This window comes from Aethalodelphis obliquidens, unplaced genomic scaffold (genome assembly GCF_003676395.1).
Source record: "Aethalodelphis obliquidens isolate GAN/ISIS:26980383/991018 unplaced genomic scaffold, ASM367639v1 scaffold25, whole genome shotgun sequence".
Lineage (NCBI taxonomy): Eukaryota > Metazoa > Chordata > Mammalia > Artiodactyla > Delphinidae > Aethalodelphis > Aethalodelphis obliquidens.
Genome location: NW_020837969.1, coordinates 14,443,947 through 14,465,608, shown reverse-complemented (window position 1 = coordinate 14,465,608; position 21,662 = coordinate 14,443,947). Strand labels below are relative to the sequence as shown.

Below are 21,662 nucleotides of genomic sequence, written 5' to 3'. Positions count from 1 at the left end.
GAAGTTGTCTGGGCACGTGGAGGATTGAGAGAAATGAGTCCTAGGATCCTTACGGCCTCTGCTCATCCAATGATTGGATCTGCTCCCTGCACTGGTGAATGCTGAGGTGCAATGGGTCCCCTCTGATCCTCAAGCTGATAAGCACTACTAGGTTCTAATGATGGCCTATGGACACCCAAATCTCCACACACTGTGGTCCATTCCTCCTCTGCTTAGGCTCTCTCAGCATCTCTTTGTCCCTTTCCATAGCATCTAAGGACATCTGGAAGTCCCATGTGTCCCCTACAGGCCTGGGAACTAGTGGCTCTGCCTTAGGCACATCCTCCTTCAATCACTGCGCGCTATTTCCTTTACATCATGTTGAACACTGCAGCTAGCTGCACCCTCCCCCATAATGCTGTCATCGTTGCCCTACATCTTCCTCTCATTTTGCTGCTTCAGGCCTCAGGTCTAAAGAGAAACATTTCTCATTTCTCTCTGTCTCCGATTCTGAGTTCCAGCTACACTTTCCATATAATAATCAGCCAAATGTGTATGTTAATGAGAGCTAAAGAAATTGAGAAAAGGCATATCCTTCTCACCAAAAATTACTGCCTCACTGCATACTCAAGAAATTCAGCCTATGACTAAAGCTGATCAGTCCTACCTTTGTTCCGGCAGAATTGTCACCGTCCTCTCATTCTGTGGGGCGACGGGCCTCATGGGCCAGCTGTACAGGTAGGAGGCTGGAAGAGAAAGTGACATTAAAGGGGAAATTAAAGTGCATTGGTTTAATATCTTTAAAATATTATCAACAGATATGTGCCTAAAAACCTCCTTTAGGATTATAAACAAGTCTAAGTAAAGTCTTCCTATTCCCGTCTCCCTAACACTGTTCTTCCTTTTAGTCTGGGAATTTAATCCTGTATTTGGTCACAGATTTGCCTTCTATAATTTTATTATAGCCCTTTTTAATTTTTGCATCCAGAGTGGGAGAGACTCAAGCTTGTCAACATTTTGCATCTTGAGAAAAAAGATTATTGTAACAAGGTACTTTTATTTAGGACCAGAACTGACTTGGGTGTCTAATGAGTCATACACAAATGAGAAATTTAATACTACATATGCAAATATTTTCATTACATAAATAAGACATATTTTCCTTACAGGAGTTCAGCTTACAGATTTAGAGTGTAATAAAAGAACTACTGGTATTATTTACATCAGCAACACAGATACTCTAGCTTTAAAAGGTGGCATTGATACTTATAAGCCTGACTTCTCTATCTGCTTTAATGAATGCGTTCATGAATTATATGTATCTGCGTGCAGTAAGCCATCAACCAACACATCTTATTGCTGGTTCTTTTAATGTAAGTTGGAAAATCATCTACAAGCTCATACAAATTAACAAGTGAAGCAATAAGACTGTAATAGATGAGCATATAAGAAACATGATCAAACATTTCATACAAGAGAAAAAAACAACTAATAAACATATAGGGAAAAAACTTTTTCATACTGAAGAAGAGCAGACAAGAAGATAAATGATGTATGATTAGTGATCATTCAATTAAGAAAAACTTAAAATGATAACACTCAATTATTATAAAGTTGAATGAAAGTAGAACCCTCATATGTTTATAACCACATAACAGCTTTAGAAAACAATCTGGAAATACTCTCTGAGGCTATATTATAGTCACACACTTGTGCCAAGTAATCCTAATCCTGGGAATTTATCTTAATGAAGTGATCCAAAATAAGAAAAACAATTTGGGTTCTACAATAATAATTTGGAGTTGGCAAACTTTTTCTGCAAAGGTCCAGATAATAAATATTTTAGGCCTTTGTGGACCATAGGGTTTCTGTCTTAACTACTCAACTCTGCCTTTACAGTGAAAAAACAGCCATAGATGGTATGTAAATGAGTATGTCTGGCTGTGTTCCAATGAAACTTTATTTACAAAAATAAGTAGTGGACAGGATTTGGCTTTTGGCCCAAACCCAGCTTCACAATGTTATTAATGGCAAATGAGTGGAAAAATCTAACAAATCTTAACAATTAGAACACAGTTGCATAAAATATGATAATCCACTTAATGGTTGATTAGGTAGCCATTAAGATAACAACAATTATAAAAATTGTAGCAGCATGGGAAATGTTAAGAAGCAGGATCCAAAATTACATACACAGCAAGAATATAAACATATAAAATTCTATCCATACAAGGACAAAGGCTAAAAGGGAATACACAGAAATTGCAAATAATTGTTTGCCATGAGGGATGAGACGTGGAGCTTATCATTTTCATCATCAGTATTAAAAATTTGTTTGAGAGGTAACACAATCTTTAAACACTCGGAGCGACACTGTATTGCTGTCATCACAAGGCATCTGCCCTTTCGTTAGAAAAAGTGCCGAGAAAACAAGGCAGAGGCTTTAGGCGCTTCAGTAGATCTAGGGTGATCATGTGTAGTTTCATAACCACAGACAAATTCCTAACTCTGGTCCATCATCTTGCAAATTGGCTACGATGGCCGCAAACGATCAGATGAAAAATTTGCATGGCTTAAACAAATCCCTTTGCACTACTGGGACCAACTCAAAGGGCCTATCAAGCTAATGGTCGATTAACAGCATGTCATCATAGAGGATGGTGGCCCATATATTTTAGATCTCATCCTTGTTGCAGCATGCCAGAGCCTTCCTTAAACAAAATCCCATATTTATCACCAATTGAGCATAGCTTGAAGCCATGGTCATAAAACCTTTATACTGCTGTATACTACTTAATACTGCTTACTATGTTTATGCTATCTCCTTTGGTCTACAGAACTCACTGTAAGAGAATATTGGAAAATTTTAATATAATTCTTGATTACTATGGGCACATTAAAAACATACATAACCACTCTATAGTTTGATAGTTAAGAGCAAGGGTCTGGATCCAGACGGCCTGGATTTAAATTCCTGTTCCTTAACTTACTATATATATGAATGTAGGCAACTGATTAACTTCCCTATGCCTCAGTTTCCTCATCTGTAAAATAGATATAGTAGCAGAACCTACCTCCTAGGATTGATTAAATAAATTACTGATGCAAATTGCTTAGAATATAGTTTAGCATACTCAGCAATACTGAGGATGCAGTGTTTCTGAATACTTAATAATTGTCTATTATTGTCTTGAAAAACTGTATTCCACTAATATTTTATTTCAAATCACTATTGTTCATGGAATTTTGTCTCACCACTCTATTCATATTATTTTCTCCTCAGGCAGCACATAAAAACGTATGTCAATTTCCTAAACAGACAATGGTTCAATACCACATCTCACAAATCTATAGCACTGTAAAAAGTGCAATGGAAAAAAATCAGATTTACTCCGGTAACAGTTTTAATTTCAGTGTTTCCTCCACAAACACTGCTTACTATCTAAAAGCAATACTGACAAGTCACTTTCCCCCGCCCCCAGGCTCCAAGAAACACTGCTAATAAGGTGACAAAAGTTATCTTAGACTTTCAGTGGGAGCTACGTGGGAGATGAAGTGGGTCCTCTCCAGGACGGTTCTAGGAAGCAGGTGGAAAATTTGTCCTGGGGTTTGTGCTGTCAGACAAAAGCAAGGACCTGACTAAGCAACACAGTGAATATTGTATTTTTTATTATAAGTCATAATCAGCATTCATAGGATTTTCAATAGTTGCTGTCAACATCCTGCATTTACTATCCAAGTGTTGCCAGTTGAGCAAGTTTGTAAGGTATAAATCATATTCTGAAAACAGCATCGAAGAGTTGAAAAGTAAATAATATATATAAGTGGGTAATAGCATGCTTTACTTGCTGCCATTTGTAATAATAAATATATTTATACTTTCCTACTTATACTAACATCACCATTTTTACACTTGCCAATATGCCTTTTGTAGTGTAGCACAAAGTTGCTTTTCCAACTTTGCCCATAAGTCTTCTGCAGATTTTTCTGCTCACCTGTTACGTTTAGCCAGACTTCACGAGCCTCCTAACAAAGTTGATGACCAGATTATAGTTTAGAAGTAGTTATAATCTCAACTGGAAGGTCAGTAAAAAGAAATTTTATAGAAAATATTTCCAAATACAGTCTAAGATGCAGAAATGGTTAAAAAAAAAAAAAGTTTTGGAATGTTTGTTAACCAAAACACCTTGTGGCTTACATAGCAATGTATTCATTGTATGTCTTATTATGCAAGACATGTTCCAAGGAAACATATTCAAGATGCAAATTCCTGAGCCCCACCCCGGCAGATTCTGATTCAGCAAACCCAGAATGGGGCCCAGTAATCTGCATTCTTCCCAGGTATCCTGCTGTCTTTTATTGAGTGTATCTCAGACCACATATTGATAAAGACTGTGACAGACAATCACAGTGTTTCTACACCTCCACCATCACAGAATATTGAGAGTATGAATTTATGTAGTAGTTTGTATACCTTTGTTGACAAACAAAATGATCCTGAATTAGGTTCTAAATGAGGCTTTGCTGCTTAATGTGTGATCACCAGGCCAAGATACTTGGATTCTCTCATACTTTATCGTCATAGTTTGTTGGTTACTTCCCCAGCACCTCTTACCCGAGACAGCAACCTGAATTTCCCAGCAATGCAGCTGGTGTGGGATTTGATCCTTCCTTTAGCTCCAGTTGGAAGTTGGCTGCCTTAAGCCATTCAGCAAATCTGATCCCATTAATCACAGAGATTAATTCAAAAGGAGTGACACATGACCCAAGTCAGGCCAGTCAGGGACAGGAAAACTCACTTCAGGGATTTTATTTGAAATATCAGGAAGAGAGACTCTGTTTCCTGGTGGAAGTGTCAGGAAGCATGCGGCTAGGAGCTGCTAGCCCCTGATTTGGGCCCCAGGCTGGGAAAACAGGACTGAGAAATAGAGCCAGGAACCTGAGCCTAATCTTGGGATCTGAGCCCTGGATAAAGTCTCTCTGTCACTTGGAACATTCAGTTCTGTGAGCCCCCAGATTCCATTTTTCACTTAAGGTTGTTTGAATCAGTTTTGTGTTACATGCAACCCAAAGCATCCTAACTGATGTACCTGTGAAATGAGAACATTTTGCTAGATGTCTCCCTTTCAAAAATACCTATTATCTTTAAAATTCTTTAAAGTTGAAGATTAGATTGATTAAATTACCCAGTAATATCCAGACAATGCTCTGCACACAGATTGAATAGAGACCTTATCTTCTGTTAACTTGTAAACTGACTGGGAAATTTTCAACTGGCTACTCTTTGGCAAATATTTTGGAAGTAGCTCTTAATTGGGCCAAGTACTAAAAATATGTGAAATGGGGTATAATTTATTATTCTATGTCCTACTGGACACACTAAGTGCCACCAATAATTGAATTCTTATGTTGATCTTAACCAAAGGGAGAGTATGATCTAGACAATGGGTAGACTGGGTAAGATGAGAAGAGGAAGAACTTTAGCAGAGATTAGTCTACTGAACCAGGTGTCACAATGGATCTTAAGGTATTAAAGATGGTCGTTTTACAGAAAGGAAATGAGTTATTAGCAATGTATCGAAGAGTTCTTCCAAGAAATGTAAAATTATATTTTTCCCAATTCCAAAATACATTTCAGTTCAATTCAACCAAATTCATTGCCATCTCAGATATAAATTTAGAAATTTTCCTATATTCTAAATCTTCAGATCGTGTTCCACATAATACAGGTTTCCCATAATGCTTTGGGAAGTAATTAAATATATTAAAAATAACATTTGTGGGCTTTCCTGGTGGCGCAGTGGTTGAGAGTACACCTGCCGATGCAGGGGACACGGGTTCGTGCCCCAGTCCGGGAAGATTCCACATGCCACGGAGTGGCTGGGCCCGTGAGCCATGGCCGCTGAGCCTGCGCGTCCGGAACCTGTGCTCTGCAACGGGAGAGGCCGCAACAGTGAGAGGCCCGCGCACCGCAAAAAATAAAATAAAATAAAATAATGACATTTGTGTTACCATATTGCTTTCCAAATTAATATGTTGTTACATGTGGTATGATATATTCTGGCCATCTCTCTTGAATTAATTGGGATTACAAGCCCTCAGCTTTAGGCTCATCGCTACAAAAGAATCTGTCAGATAATATGTAGAGACGGAGCCAAGCATAAAGCTAGATCTTACAAAGCTTACACTTTTCATCTCTGTAAATCATAATTTCAGTGCTTGCAACATTCTGAGTTCAGACACCACAGGCAGTAATAACTGGCTTAAATGCTTTCACGGTACAGCTGTTTGCAACAATACCTCCATTCATAACTCTCAAAAAATAAAATGGCAGCTACAAGTGCCTTGAAAGAACATATGCTCCTCTTTACATTGTCCTACAGGTTAACCCCCAGGATGCTCTCAGCTCCACACAGCAGTAGCAGTAAATGAAAGCATTACGTCCAAAGTTATTACACAAGGCCATGCATAACTACACACATCTCCGTGTTTTCTCAGTGAGGAATCTATGTTTGAATTGCACTGTGAAATCATTCTTTGTGTTCTGGTGAATTTGTTCATATTAGCATAAAAACTTCAAAATATCTTATCTGGTTGTTAAGCAGAATTACACTCAAGTCCTGACAGAAGTGCTGCAGTAGGGACTGCATTAGTGGACACCCTTTTTAGTTGGACATTAACGAAACCCAACTCAAACTGGCTTATGGAAAGGGGGAATGTAGCGACCTTGCAATTGGAAAGTTGGAAATGGATATATCTTTAAGCAAGAGATGGGTCTCAGGTTAAAAATGTACTTGGAGAGCTCTGCCTCTCTCCTTCCCCGTCTTTCAGCGATGCTTATCTCTACTTGTTGTATCACAGGCAGACTCTTCCTGTGTGTGTGTCAGACAAGATGACATCCCTCAGCCCCAGATGCACATGTGCCCTGCTTAGCAATCACAGTGGAATTAGACATCCTCCACCCATCAAAGCCATATATCAATCTCAGAAAAGACACTAATTTATTTTTCTTGGGTCACATGCACATTCCTGAATCAATCCTTGGCACACCAATAGCTAGGCTTGGCCACATGCTTACCCAAGAAGTGGGGACAGGCCATTCTGTTTGACATCACCACCTGGATCACGAAGAATGGCGGAGGAGTAGAGAGGAGGATGGGAACTAATACTGAGCATACAAAATCCACAGCTTCCACCAGTCCCTGCAAACCTTCTGTCCTCCTGATAAAAGTACAGGCCCTAGAGAAAACATTTTCACCATATGGAAAAGACTGTCCCAATAAAGGGGATAGATCCTACAGGTTTTTATAAGTTTTCATTTGTGAACATTTTTAAACCAATCAGTCAGCACTGAAAGATCATTTATACCTGAACCAATGCATGAGTGGCATTTGTATATAATATTTCCTATGTGGATGGGGGACATTTGACATTTTCTGAAAATTCTAAAATCATGTGAATAATGTGAAGACTTGAATCTGGAGAATATAATGGGTAAACAGAAAATAAATCAGGTGAATGCTTTACACTCAAAGCTTGGGGGAGAAGGGGATCTTCAATTAGATTATAATGTGGGAAATAAATTACTTCCCAATGAAAATTTATCACTTGCATTTAAATTCAAAATGAGGAATTTCACATTATTTTACTTCATCAAGTTAAAATAGTCATTGGATTTAATTATGACACTTACAGAACATGGCTTTTCAGTATCAATAGTCACACCTACTTCCACCCTGAAAATAGCATAAACACTTAGATTCAAAATTAAAAGCCATCCCTACCCTTAAAGTGGGTGATTATTCTCGTATCCTAGTTTAAAGCTTCTTTGGATAAACAATTATTTCTTAATGTGCTTTCCAAATGCACATAAAAATGGTCAGTGGGAAACCAGTGTGATATTATAGGGACTAATTCAGTTCCAGCTAACTGAGTAGAGTTTAAAAGGGAAATGGTTATTCTTCAACTGCTTTCTCTAAAGTCTGACAAAATTGTAGACTCAAGAATTTATTCACGGGTTTGAACATTCACACTGAACTCTGGTCTTTAGGAACAGAGCTCTCTAGCTGGTAAAACAGGTTCTTATTTTTGAGGGGAAAAAAAAAAGTTCCTGAACCTAAGAACAGCAATTTCCTGCTTACGAAGCAAAGGTTAGATCTATATATCCTGCCTGCTGTGCAGCCTTTATGTCATTATGGAGAACTTGTCTAGCAGTGTAAAAAAATAGTTAGAAATCAGAAAAATAACTATAGAAACTGTAAAAAAACAAAAGACAACTATAAATTTAAAGTTGCTATTATCACTCATGCTTATTATACAAGAGAGAAAACAATAGCTGGGTTAAAAATTAAGACAAAAGTATAATTTAGTGAGTTTACTGATCCCAACAATTTCAGAGACAGGTAAGAGTTTTTGCTAAATCACAATGTGACTAGAATCACTAATTTGGCTATTTCCTCAGTAGGGATCTCAACCAATAAAATATGGTTTATTTCACAGTCTTTCAAATTCATGAAATCCTTACAGTACTTTTATGATTTCTGAGATATAACAGAAAACTCTTTCTAAGAATATTAGTTCTGTTTCACTATGCATACAAGATAAGAGGACTCACACAATTGCTTTCAACCCTTTGTTTCTTTACTAAAATCCAACTGAAACTGCAAGTCATTGCTCTTTTGACTGAAGTTTATCCCCAACCTATAAATCCCTTCTTGGTAATTGGTATGATGAATTCACTGAACCTTTCTTACTTTATAACAAAGTTTTTCTTTCTCTCAATTCTCCCAAGTATAGAAGCTTTAAATAACCACGTTTTTAGTACTGTTCTCAGAATGAAATTTTTTAAATTAATATTTCCACATATTTTTGTTTAAGTTGAAACAAATCTAGGATTCCATTTGCCGTATAATCTCGTCACTGTTCTAGAAAACAAGCTAAAAACCAAGTATCATTCAAAACTCTCAATTTTTTAATGTAATTAATCATTGTTAACTTCTTTAATCTTAGCAAGCTCATCTAACCAAGCATTTTTTCAGTTTATATATGTTATTTGCCAGCAAACTAAATTAAAATATAACTAGAACAAGATATAAAATTGGTAATGGTTAACAATTACAAAAGATATTCTTTAATTACGAAACATTTTGATCTTTCATTTCAACTTATCTAAAGATGTGTTTTTAGAGTGGTTAGACCAGGCCATATAAAGGGTGTAAAAGATGCTATGACTCAACTTTACTACATGAGAGTGGACCCATTCCACCCATGTCATTTAGAGGCCAACTCTATGCTGCCTCAGTAAAAAACTACCTTCGTGCCTGGGGTATAAGAGATTCCAACCTGTCTGAGCATGTCTAAGAAACTGACAGTATAGGCACAATGATTCAGAAGCCTCTTGGGAAAGCTACATCACTTTGGGCCCCATCTTATGGAGTACTAAACAAAGTAGAAAGAGTAATTTGTCTTCCTGGATCCTCTTTACTATCAAACACCATCCAGCTTTGGCACTCTAAAGGATGTCAGTTCTGAAGCCTGGTGGAACAGCTGCCGGGACCTACTGAAGCAACAGGAAAGACTATGGAGCCTGCTGAAATGGCTGCTGAGAGAAATCCCATCTGGTCTCCATGCCAAAAATCGTTGTCTCTCTCCAAAGCAACAGAGAATCATTTTTCTCCTGCCCCCTGTGACCATAATTGATTAGATTTCCCTCTTCTTGTTGGTTGCTAGAAAGCTTAGAGCCAACTTCTATTTCTGGCACTATTATAGACCAGATATCCTGAAAGACCTTGCCAATAAAGATGACTAAAATGTTGAATTAAGAAAAAATAGATCTTTAATTGCATTGCGGAGATGACACAAAAGAAGACCACAGAGGCCAAAATTAAAGTGAAAGCAGACACCCAGAAGTTAGACAAGTACCAGTGCCAGCTTTCCCTCTGAGTGCTTGTGCTGAGCCCTGAAGACCTTGAGTTTCCACCATGACAACTGCATAGGGTTTGGAGGGCAAGAGATAAATACATGCCCAGAGTGGGAAAGTAAATAGGAAGATAGGTCCACATAGTGCTGAGATATCAAAGAGCTACATATTCTCAGTCTTAGGACAAGTGAAAAATAAACCCACCTAACAAAAATGGACAGCACAGAAATTTCCCTGTCTCAACCTTGGAGCAAAGTAGGAAAAAAAAAAGATATCTTGAGAATTTACACCACTGAAGTTCAAATTCACCTACCTATGTGATATAGAACACTTGGCAGAGAATTTTATTTGAAGTAGCCCAACTGAAGAGTATGTGTGCCTAAGATGACTGAAAAAGCAAATGTAAACTCTCTTTGGAGTAACATTACTTCAATCCAGACATTAATGAATTCCCATAGTTAAAAAGAATATGAGCTCTCTGTAAAAATAGTCATAAACAATAAAGGAAACAGTAAAACATAAGATAAACTCAACCAAGACCACAACAGAAAATAACCACAAAGACTTCAAATACTGGAATTTTTAGATTCATAATATAACGTAGTTACGTTTATAATCATAAAGAAATAAAAGACGAACATGAAAATAAGAGCCAGGAACATGAGACTGTAAAAAACACAAAATATATTTTTAAAAGAATCAAATAGCAGTTTTAGAAATTAAAAACTCAATGAACAGAGTACAGAGAATAGATGCAACTGAAGAGAGAATTCGTAAACTAGAAGATAAATCCAAAGAAATTATCCTGAATTCAGCTAATGGAGTGAAAAAGAAAAATATCAAAAAGAGTTTGAGAGACAAGAAGAATAAAGCAAGAACATCTACCTTCTTCTATGTTTTCAACCGGAATTCCAAAAAAGAGAAGAGGCAATATTAAAGAGATAATGACAGAGCACCTCCTAAACGCTGAATCCCATAGGCAGAATGCACTGTGGCATTTTAGCCCTTGAATCCTTCAGATTGTGCCAAGATGGTAAAGGCCAGACTAATCAGAAGTTACCTGTGATAAAGAAGGGGTGGATACTTAATCAGTGGCTGGACTGACCTCAGAAGACCTCCAGGAATTCCAGCAGGACAGCAGGTATAAATGCCATGAGGCAGAAAAGGTTAAGCCTAGTGGCTTCAGAGGGGATGGAATAAAATTATCACAAGAGGTTATTGAGTATTACTCCTTAAACTCAAATGCTGCCTATTACATATGGAAATTCCATGAAGGATGAAAGGCAGCAAACCAAGGTGACATTAGCTGAATTAATGCTTTGTGGATTATGACCTTTATTTATGGAAAGGAAGAAACCATTATATCTGTATTTCTATATACAGATATAACAACCCAAAATCCCTCGATTACGCCTTCCAAGAGGTCAGAAAAATGGAATGTGGAGAAATGCTTAACATCCTCTTTCTCACTTCTTGGTCTTCTCTTTGTGTCTCCCTGGGCCTATAACTCTCCTTGGAGTTTTCCCTAATAAACCCCCTTTCCGAATGCCCTTCTATTTGTTCCCAGAGCTTTGCATGCCTATCACAGCACTTACTCTACCCTACAGAATCTTAATCTTCTCATCATCTGTTTAACAGTTTGTTCCCTACACTCCTAACTTTAAACTGTACATTCCTACAAAATCAGACCTTAGATTATTAGTCTTTGTATCCTTAGCGTCTGTTAGGATCTAGTTCATTGCCTTGTATATAGTTCAGTATGTTCAACTATACATGAATTGCATACATGTATTCCTAGTTATCACACCCTAATGTGTCAAAAAGAATGAACCTTTCCTCTTTGAATCATAAATGAAATGTAAAGAGAACTGCATTTAATTGAAAGTAAAAGAAAAGGCTAAAGAATAGCATAACACACTACAGCCAAAAAAATTAAATGTTTTAACGTTTCCTTATATTTCTCTCTGTATTCTGATTTCAGTGATTTTGCTAAGAATTTTGCTTCCAAAATTGTTGACAAATGTTTAGCATTCCTTATTTTCCAGACTGCATAAATTTTATAAAACTTTTTTCTTTTCAAACTTTTCTCCCCCTGGGGCCTCCCAGGCCTCCACAGCTGGATGTGTTTTGCCTGCATGGAATCAAACAGCATTAATGCCTCCCCGTCAGCTGGTGCTATCATTTAACACACATCTTTTTTATTCAAAAGTAACACTGCACAAGATTCCTCATTAACTGTAGCAGAAGGTTTTGGAAAAGCTGGTGCTCTTCTGGTATGTGATGTGGAGCCCAAGAACAGAGTTAGAAAAATAGAATGATATGAACACAAGAATTATTATTTCCCCCAACAGTAAGTCCTAAATTATGCCCTAAGAAAGATGAATAATATAATAAAATAAGGGGTATATTTATTATTTTTAGTAAGTTTTCATTTTGACATAATTACAAACTTTCAAAATTAGCAAAAAATGTATAAAGTCCAGTATATGCCTTATACAGTTTTACTATGTCTTCTTTCTCTCTCTCTCATATACATACGCACACTTTCTGTCATATGATTTAGGAAAAAAGTATATATAATATGTATTTTTACGTACAAAGAGGAATTTATAAAAATTATATATATATAAATTTTTCTAAATCATAAGAGAGGAAGCTACAGGTATTGTGCCCCTTTACCCTTAAATATGTCCATATGTATTTCTTAAGAACAGAGACATTCTCTTATATAACCACGTGCAACTATTAAAATCAGAAAATTTAACACTGACATTATTATCTAATCTATGATCCATCGTCAAATTTTGCCAATTGTTCCAATAATATCCTTTATAGCTTTTTTCCCCCCAAGTCTGAGATTGAAGCCAGGATCATTCATTGCACGTGATGGTCATGTCACTTCAGTTGCCTTTAGTCTGGAATAGTTATTTGGCCTTTTTTTATGTTTCACCCTGTTACTTTAAGCCTACAGGCCAGTTATTTTGAAAAATGTCCTTCAAATTGGGTTTGTTCGATGTTTCTTCGTGATTATATTCAGGATATGCACTTTTGGCAGAAATGCCATAAAAGGGAAAAACATCGTATCAGGAGGCATCTGAGAGTTTGGCCCATTATTGGCAACATTAACTTTGAAAGTATATATGTAACTATGTCAGTAAATCAAGAGGTGAATAATTCAAACATAGATTCTTATGAAAGCTTACAAAGAATGAACCAAATATTAAAAATGTGTGACATTCAGAAAGCTAATATATACTCACACTAGCCCCTTTTGATAAATAGGCAGGAAAATAAGTGAAGTATTAAAAACAGAACAAAAGAGAAATTGTTGTGGGAGAATCTGAGAGACAAGGACATCTGCATATTAAGCAAAGCAAGTTGCTAATAGTTTCAGGGAGTATACAGTAAATTGGGAGGCATTTTTTAAAAACTAATTTGAATTCCCCTAGATTCCCTTTCCAGGACATGACTGGTAATTATGTTTATGAATCATAACTGCTTCATAACAATGGAAAATTTGGTATGTCTCTGGCAAAAAAAAAAAAGTGATTTCTTTTTAAGTTCCCTTTGGTTCAAAAGCTTTTAATTTTAAAAGGGTTACAGGAATATGTCTTATGACACAGCTTTTAGCAAAATTATAAAAATGCAGGTAACTATAAAAATACAATACACAGATTTATGTGTATATGTGTAATATATACACATAGTTCTAATATATACATATATACAAAAATAGAAAATGTGTTTCTTTCCTTTAGTAAAGGTCATAATCTGCAAAGCATTAACTCAGCTAATAGCTAATGTCACCCTGGTTTGCTACCTTTCCCCATTGATGGAGTTTTCATGTGTAACAGGCAGCACGTGGGGTTTAAGAGTAATTCTCAGAAATCTCCCGTGGTAATTTTATTCCAACCCTGCAACTGGATATAGCACAATGCTATTTAGAGTAAAATAGAAGGGAATTTCGATGCATTACAATGTGCAAACTATAATTTCAGCTCCAATTTTCAGAAATTGTTCCGTTAGAAAAAATAACTTCACTGGAAGCTTCAGCCCTGTACTATTTTTATGCAACTCTCTAAGCATGTAAACTTAAAGACCCGGATTGCACAGAGAAGTTATTTTTTATTTGTTTTGTTAAGAACTCTGTTCACTTAGCACTCAAGTGTAGAATGAAGAGATCCTTTGTTTTTTTGTTTGTTTGTTTGTTTTAAGATAATGCTATGATGGCAAGAAGGGCAAGCAGTTAGACTTTTTGCTTTTAGTCCTTATCATTCTCCATGACTTAAAGACATTAATTTTAATGAGGTTATCTCATGTGCAAGGCACCATTTTAAACTATGGTAAAGGACACCCTATCACTTGAACTATTTAATATTACCTAAGGGTTGTAAAATACATCAAATACAAATAATTTTTGGATAATGTTGTCATGCAGTACTATAATAATTCACAAATGACTCTGAGAGAGAAGACATCTAAAAAAGATTTGTAAAAACCGCATGGGCAAGAAGCTGGAGTGGGGTATAGTTGACTGAGCTTTGTGTGTGTCCCTAGTTGAGAATCTTCCTAGACTTTAATCCCTAGGGAAAGGGATTTTTAAAAAAAGGGTTCCTTCTTAGATATTATTGAACAATCTTCCAATCCATTTAAATTCTGCAATAGGACATAAAACATGATGTTATTCAAAGGTAAGGAAAGTTCATGACCAAATGAAGAAAACTTCTAATACATTCCTCTTCTTTTCTAACAAGTCTTTTTGTGTTAACCCCCTTTTGCCCCATTCACTCTGCTGCCTACACAATTAGGCACTTTCTCTTTTGGTCATCTTTCAACAGCTGAGCTCTCATGAGTGTTTCTTCACAAAGGATTTATGGAGAAACAGTTGAAAGTAGACTTGGCCATGGTCCTGTCTTTATAGCTTCTGGCTCCTGAGAAGATAAGAAAACTTTGCCACGTCTCCTTCATGTCAAATAACTTTATCAGAAGGAAGAAATGAGTGAATTATTCCAAGTCACTTGGTGAATCATTGGCAGAGGAAGCAATAACTGACTTTTGGACCCTGCGGACCCTCCTCCTGTGGTCCGTCATTTCACATCCACGAGAGAGACTGTATGGAATGCACAGCAAAATCATTAACCAGGAGCCAATGACTCCAGTACAAGCTCCTCACAACCTACAGCTACTAACAGAAGGTTCTACCGGAACCCTTAAATATAATCCTGTTTATACTCGAGGTCTTACACAAGAGTTGGTCCTTTTTACTCTTTTATTTTTATCTCTGTGGAAAAATCGAGAAGTTGTTTATATGGGGTTGTTGCTAGTTGCCATGGATGAAATGCAGTGACTCCAAGGAAAGGATACAACAGGTTAAGGCATAACAACAGATATAATATTTAAAAGAAGGGCCAATGGGAAGCAGTTTGCCCGTTTTGTTTCTACATCTTAACACATGTTGCAATCGCTATGGTTGGGAAGCAAGAGTTTTTTAAAGCAGTTATTTCCTTTTTAAAAACAGTTCCTCCAGTTATGAACGCTGACCGTTTTCACACAAGTAGCAGAGACTAATTTGAAAGAAAACTAAATTCCATGCTGCTTGAAGTGAGACGAAATAGATAAGTCCACATCGTATATGAATAAAAATGTACAGTACTTGGGGTCAGTTATGTTCTTGCAAAGTGTAAACCATTATGTAGTATTTCCCTCGGGAAAGCCCCCTCTTTGGGGTCGTGAAAATAACATTTACCTTAAGTGATCAGTGTGATCATCGATGTCCAATCAATAGCAACACTGTGTGGTTTTGAATCACTCTTTTTTTTTTTTTTTTTTTCCGGTAGGTGGGCCTCTCACTGTTGTGGCCTCTCCCGCTGCGGAGCACAGGCTCCGGACGCACAGGCTCAGCGGCCATGGCTCATGGGCCCAGCTGCTCCACGGCATGTGGGATCTTCCCGGACCGGGGCACGAACCCATGTCCCCTGCATCAGCAGGCGGACTCTCAACCACTGCGCCACCAGGGAAGCCCCTGAATCACTCTTTTTATAACTGATATATAGTATATATACGAGCCTCACTTTTCTCATCCAAAATGAAAGCAGACATAGAAAAGCAACAGAAGATGTCAACTAACTGAACTCACCCAGAGGGAGAAAAGAGAAAAAAACCCTGACACCACGAGGGGTTGGCTTTGAAGTGGTTGTTTCTTTATTAACCTAAGGGACAACCTGAATCTCTAGCATATCTTAACTAATCCAGGTCCTTTAGAAAAAGTTTTGGATGTGATTCAGACACAGCGAGCCCCCTACGCGGAACATTTCCACAGCTGACTTGATTGGCTGGCTTGTGAGCCAGACATTAAAAACGTCTCCTGGATAAGCTCCACTGTGGCCTGGTACAAAAAACAGTCGCTCTTCTTTCCTCCACCCACGCTCCTGGGTGATACAGTTGAGAGAGAACTGGGATTTGTAAGAAAAAGACTGATTCAACCTCCCGTTGTGAATTTAACCTCTAAGTCAGATTTTAAGCGAAAGTAAAGCAAGGCAGAAACAAAAGTGCCGGGGCAGAATCCAGCCCTTGGCGTAGCTTCCCTTCCAGTAACCCCTTCCTCGCAGGTCTGTTTACAACAAAGAAAAATTAGAGACAACAAAGTTATCTACCTTTGAGAGCTGGTTAAAAATAATAGAATGAGCCCATTGACAACTATTTACCAGTTAACAGTAAGAGGTAAGTTTATGTATCAATATGGAAAAATAACCAAGACATTGTTAAGTGGAAAAAGCAAGCTGCAGATTAGGGAGGAATCATTGAGTCCATTTTGAAAAAAAATGTGTATTTTTAACTCTCTGAGAGAATATGCAGACATAGCTAATTGTTGCCACTCCAGTCCAGGATACATTCAGAGAGGCACTGAGGACACTTTGTACTGGATAATTCTTTGTCAGGAGGCCGTCCTGTGCATTGCAGAATGTTTTGCAGCAACTCTGGACCCTCTGCCCCCTGCCCAAGTGTGACAACCTAAATGTTTCCAGACACTGCCAAACGTTCCTTGGGAGGCAAACTGTCCTCAGTTGAGGACCACTGCTCTGAGGGGTGAAGCTGGCGGGGAGACTTTACTTTTCATCTCTCCTCCTCTGAACCACTGGATTTATTTTTGTTTATTTGATTTTACTATGAGCATATACTACTTTTATAAGAAAAAAAACTACTAGGTTTTTTTTTGCAAAAAGGAAAAAAGTTTCCAGATTCACCTCAGAGCTTATATATAACATGGACAAAAAAAAATGAACTATGTAACTAATAAAAATACTCAATAAAGCTATGTTGCCATTTTGATTGATTTAGTAGCTTCATGTAGTACGTTTACTCTAAAGAGCTTAAGGCTCTGTAAAAAAAAATTTTTCAGAAAACACACTGTAAAATTTTATAGCCAAAAAAATAACAGCAACAGAAACTACAGAAAGTGGTAGCCAAAATCAAGCCATTTAATGAACGCAATCGGCATGGGCACACAGGGTTAGGCATTTATTTTCGGCAGAGTAGAGCTAGCCCTCGGCCAAACTGTGAGGAATGCGCAATGTCTTCAATATCCTTCCATATCTCCTGCCACTGCCCTCAATCATCAATTCATTTATTTATGCAAATACACAAGAGGACTATATTAGACTCTGAATTCTTTGGGCTTTGAGAAGCACCAACAATTTCAGGAAAAATTAATTTATGGTTTTATCCTTACTGGTGACCTATGCACTTGAACATACTACTCAGAGACAGGAACGTTCTCATGGGGCAACTTCAGAGACCCGTGTCTCTGGCAGGAGCTACAGGGGGAACAGAGCTGCCTGCCAAGTTATACTACAAAGGCAGACACCTGGTGAGGCCAGGGCAAGGCCAGGCTGCTCCTCAGGAAGGGATGAGAGAAATCCAAGAGGAGAGGGAGGCCATGCTGTTTACACAGTAAAGGGAAATCCTGAAGGAGGAGGTGGAACCTAAAAACTTTTGAAAGGGAAGAGCGAAAATGTTTGGTCCAAACTGAGGGGAAAGCAAGCAACACACCAAAGAAGGTGGGGAGAGGGGATGGGGGAGGGAGGAGAGAGGAGAGGGAAGAAGGCAGCCAACAATTCAGAAGGGAGTTGCATGATGGGGAAGGGTGTCAGGAAAATGAAGATGCAAAAAAAGTGCCTCCCTGGTGGTGGAGCAGAAGATAAGAAGTTTAGAAAGTGGACTTGGTTAAACCCAGAAACCATTCCTTAAGGGAAAGACTTTTTTTAAAGCACAGAACCAGTGGGAGTTGTTAAGGGTGGGGCTGATGAAGTACCATTCCTGAAAGTCAGAGACACGATAAGTAGGTTCTACTTTTTAACACAAATAGTATTCGTCTTCCTCAAGTCACCATATTTTAGCTTGATGGTGCTTATCCATTATTCAGGCTCTCCTTTCACCAGTCTTCAGCCAAGACTTGAATTGCCATTTCCCGGTACCGTGGGTGGTTAGGAAAATGGTGGGTATTCTACAGCCTTGCTTCACTTCTGGCCTCCCTCCCTTTTTGAGGGTGTGGACTCCCTTTGCTCCACTCCATGAAAGATACTGTCACACAGAATGCTGTCTGTGTGTGGCCTTGGAGCCCCTCCAGCCTGAGCCTTAATAATAACAGCAGCAACCAGAAAAGGCAGAAAATGGATTATAAACCTCAGTGTTAACATTAGGACTAGCCGAGGCCATGGTGCTGGTGCTCTTTTCTTCTGAAACAGAAACAGAAAGGATGAATGTTTGGGGCTTCATGTGGAATGCGTCATCATTTGCAAAAATTTTTCTTCGTTGTACCTCAAGGCAGTTGTGATGTGGACTTTTGAAAACATCAGCGTTCTTAATATTTGAAAAACCACAAAATCAAGAACTCTCCATTAGAAAAGTAAACAAGACTTTTTATCCCTCCTTCATAATCTTATTTACGGCAGTGTTTAAACAGTTTACCTAAAATTGAAGGGTTAAGAATTATGAATTTACAAACTGGAAGCTTTCATGTAAACCACTTATAACAGTGGTGTCTGATCTGAAAGAAATGGAGTTCCTTAAGGCATTTCCAACATTTCTAAGAGTTAAACAGAAATTGCAAGTTCACTTTCAATAAAGTTGCACAGGCTAATTGAAATGTCAGGAACCTATGATTCAGCATGGAATTATATTAATGTAATGTGGCAACACTGGTTATCTCTTGCTGACCAGAATTTCTGTTACAGAAATAAGGAAAGAGAATGGAAAAAGCAGGGAGGGAGGGAGGAGGAAAAGAGACAAGAGGAATGAAGCAGGATTTAGTTCTAGACCTGAATTACTCCTTCTTAAACTGGGTGATTTTTAATCTCAACAGGCCTCAGTTTTCTCATCTGTAAATTTGGCATAATGCTATCTCGTGCTCCGATTAGTATTAGGAGTAATCCATGTAAGCATTCAGGTTATATAGAGTGGAATTGCCAATATTTCTTGGGTACCTACAATGTCCTCAACCCTATTCTAGGTGCTTTCCGTGGATTTATTCAAAACAACATCATGAAGTTGCCACAATTATTATCCCTCTTTTGAGAATGAGGAAGTTGAGACACAGAAGAGTTTTTAAAAACTTATCTAAGGTCACACAGCTAATGAACTGGGGTCTTAACCAAAGCAATCTGGTTAAGAGTCCATGGCTCTTCACTACAAATCCACACTCTTAACCACTCTGCTTTATTACCTTCATACATATTTTGAACCTAATGTGTGATCACGTCTATCAACACCATTATTCCATGTCATCGTTAGTAAAAATGAGAAAAAGAAATTGCTACCAAAATATGTATTGTGTTTAGTAGACAAAATTCTTCAGACCTCAAGATTTGTGGTGGTTAAAATGATTGGTAATCATTGCTTCATAATGAGGAATTTGACATTTTATGGTCAGTTATTAATTTAGTCACTAGAAAGACTTTGATATAAAGTGACCCTCCCATCATTCACTCTTTTTTCCAATCATTCATTCATTCACCAACTGCCTGCCAGGCACTCTACAGTATGCTGCTAATTTAACAGATTCAAATATAGTATTATTCTGGAACCACAGTATACTTATAATACATGAATTTATGCTCATTAAATACAAAGTATATTTTTAGATTCCTAAGTGTATGCTCTGAAATCACAAATCCTTTTCTTGATCCACTTTCCTCTTTTGTAATTTATTTATGTACAACTGCATACAAAAAAATGCGTTTCTCACGCATATAAAAGGTCACATGCTTCTCCTGAGAAAATTTAATCCAAATTGAAAAAGTGTAAAGCAAATAAAGGAGAGGAAAAATAACCCCCAAGTAATCCTTACACACTATGGATCTTAGTACAAAAAATATATAAGGCACATAATAATCCTTCTCCCGTGTCCTGATATACAGTCCTTACAAAACCAATTTGTAAAAAGTTTAAAAATAAAAAGCTGCTTCTAACTGCAACCAATTAGAATGCAATTAGCTACAGTGAATGGTCTATTCCTGACAGTCCAACTGCAGGTTATTCAGTTTATGGATTAACCATACTCCTTGTTCTACCATTTTCTCGTTTTATGCTTCCCTGCTTCTCTTCTTTAGCTTTGTACCTGTTCATTAACATGTGAAGATAAGAGGCTCAAAGAACAGAGTTTTGAGGTAGAACTCAATGAGGCACTTGGATCCCTCATTAGTAGTTCTCATGGGGCTTTAATCACAGAAGAGAGACAGTACAATGAGCTACATTAGCTCTCATATATCAAAGTAAAATATCCTCCTTTTCAATAGTTGGGTTGACTGTATATGACATCTTTACCTGGAAACATTCTTAGGGATCATGAATTCCTACCTCCAAACTTTACAGGTGATGAAACTAGAGCCGAGACAAGGTAGGTGACCTGCCCCAGGCCACCCAGTGAGATAACATCACAGTCAGGATGAGAAACTAGGATTTGCCAACGCCTCAACCTCTTCTTTTTGATCCTTTCTTCTAATTTTCATCCAGACTCATGTTTTCCCAGTACACTGTATTTCTTCAGCATTACATACTAGTAAGGAATTGAGCAAATTTAACGAAAACAATTCCATTAATAATTACCAAAAAATTAGTTTATTTGAAAACAGTTTTGATTCTACCTTTTCCATTGGTGGGGTAAATCAGTGTTTATCAATCTGTTATATATCAAGTCCTTCCAAATCACTTTAACAAAGAATATGGATTGAACAGATTGTATACCAAAAGTTCACTTTTTCCAAGAGCATTTAGTATAGAGGTAAACAACTTGAATGTTTTTGAAATGAGATATGAAATAGAAGAAGGAAGATAGGAAAGAAAAAAGGGAAACAGGGAGAGAGGGAGCAAGGAGATGCTAATGTCATTACTTCAAGGACATAATAGTTTAATAGTATCATTGAAAATTATTTTTATTATAGACTCTTAGTGATTGTCAGAAAATTTTACAATATATACCCATGACCTCTCTGTTTGTATCAATAATAATCTAAAACATATTTCTGAATAGACTGCAAGAGCAAATACCCTAAATTGATACACTCATAAACTATTATTTATATGAATCATCAGCCCCAGAACAAGATTACTTTCCCAAAGCTTGCCCATTGATTTATTTCTGCTCTAAGAGGTATAGCATAAATAATTCAATATTTAAAAATTGTCTGGGGACATTGGTTGAAGATGGCAGAGTAGAAGGACATGCGCTCACTCCCTCTTGCGAGAGCACCTGAATCACAACTAACTG

General features: G+C 37.4%; 1 long non-coding RNA gene across 1 annotated transcript in view; it reads right to left on the bottom strand.

Annotated features, from left to right (window-relative positions):
- Positions 1 to 646: 646 nt before the first annotated feature.
- LOC113628780 (uncharacterized) overlaps positions 647 to 21,662 on the bottom strand; it is a 113,878-nt gene continuing 92,862 nt past the window's right edge. The window contains exon 5 of the long non-coding RNA XR_003436240.1: positions 647 to 725. This is a non-coding gene — a long non-coding RNA (uncharacterized LOC113628780). The remainder of the gene's footprint in view (positions 726 to 21,662) is intronic.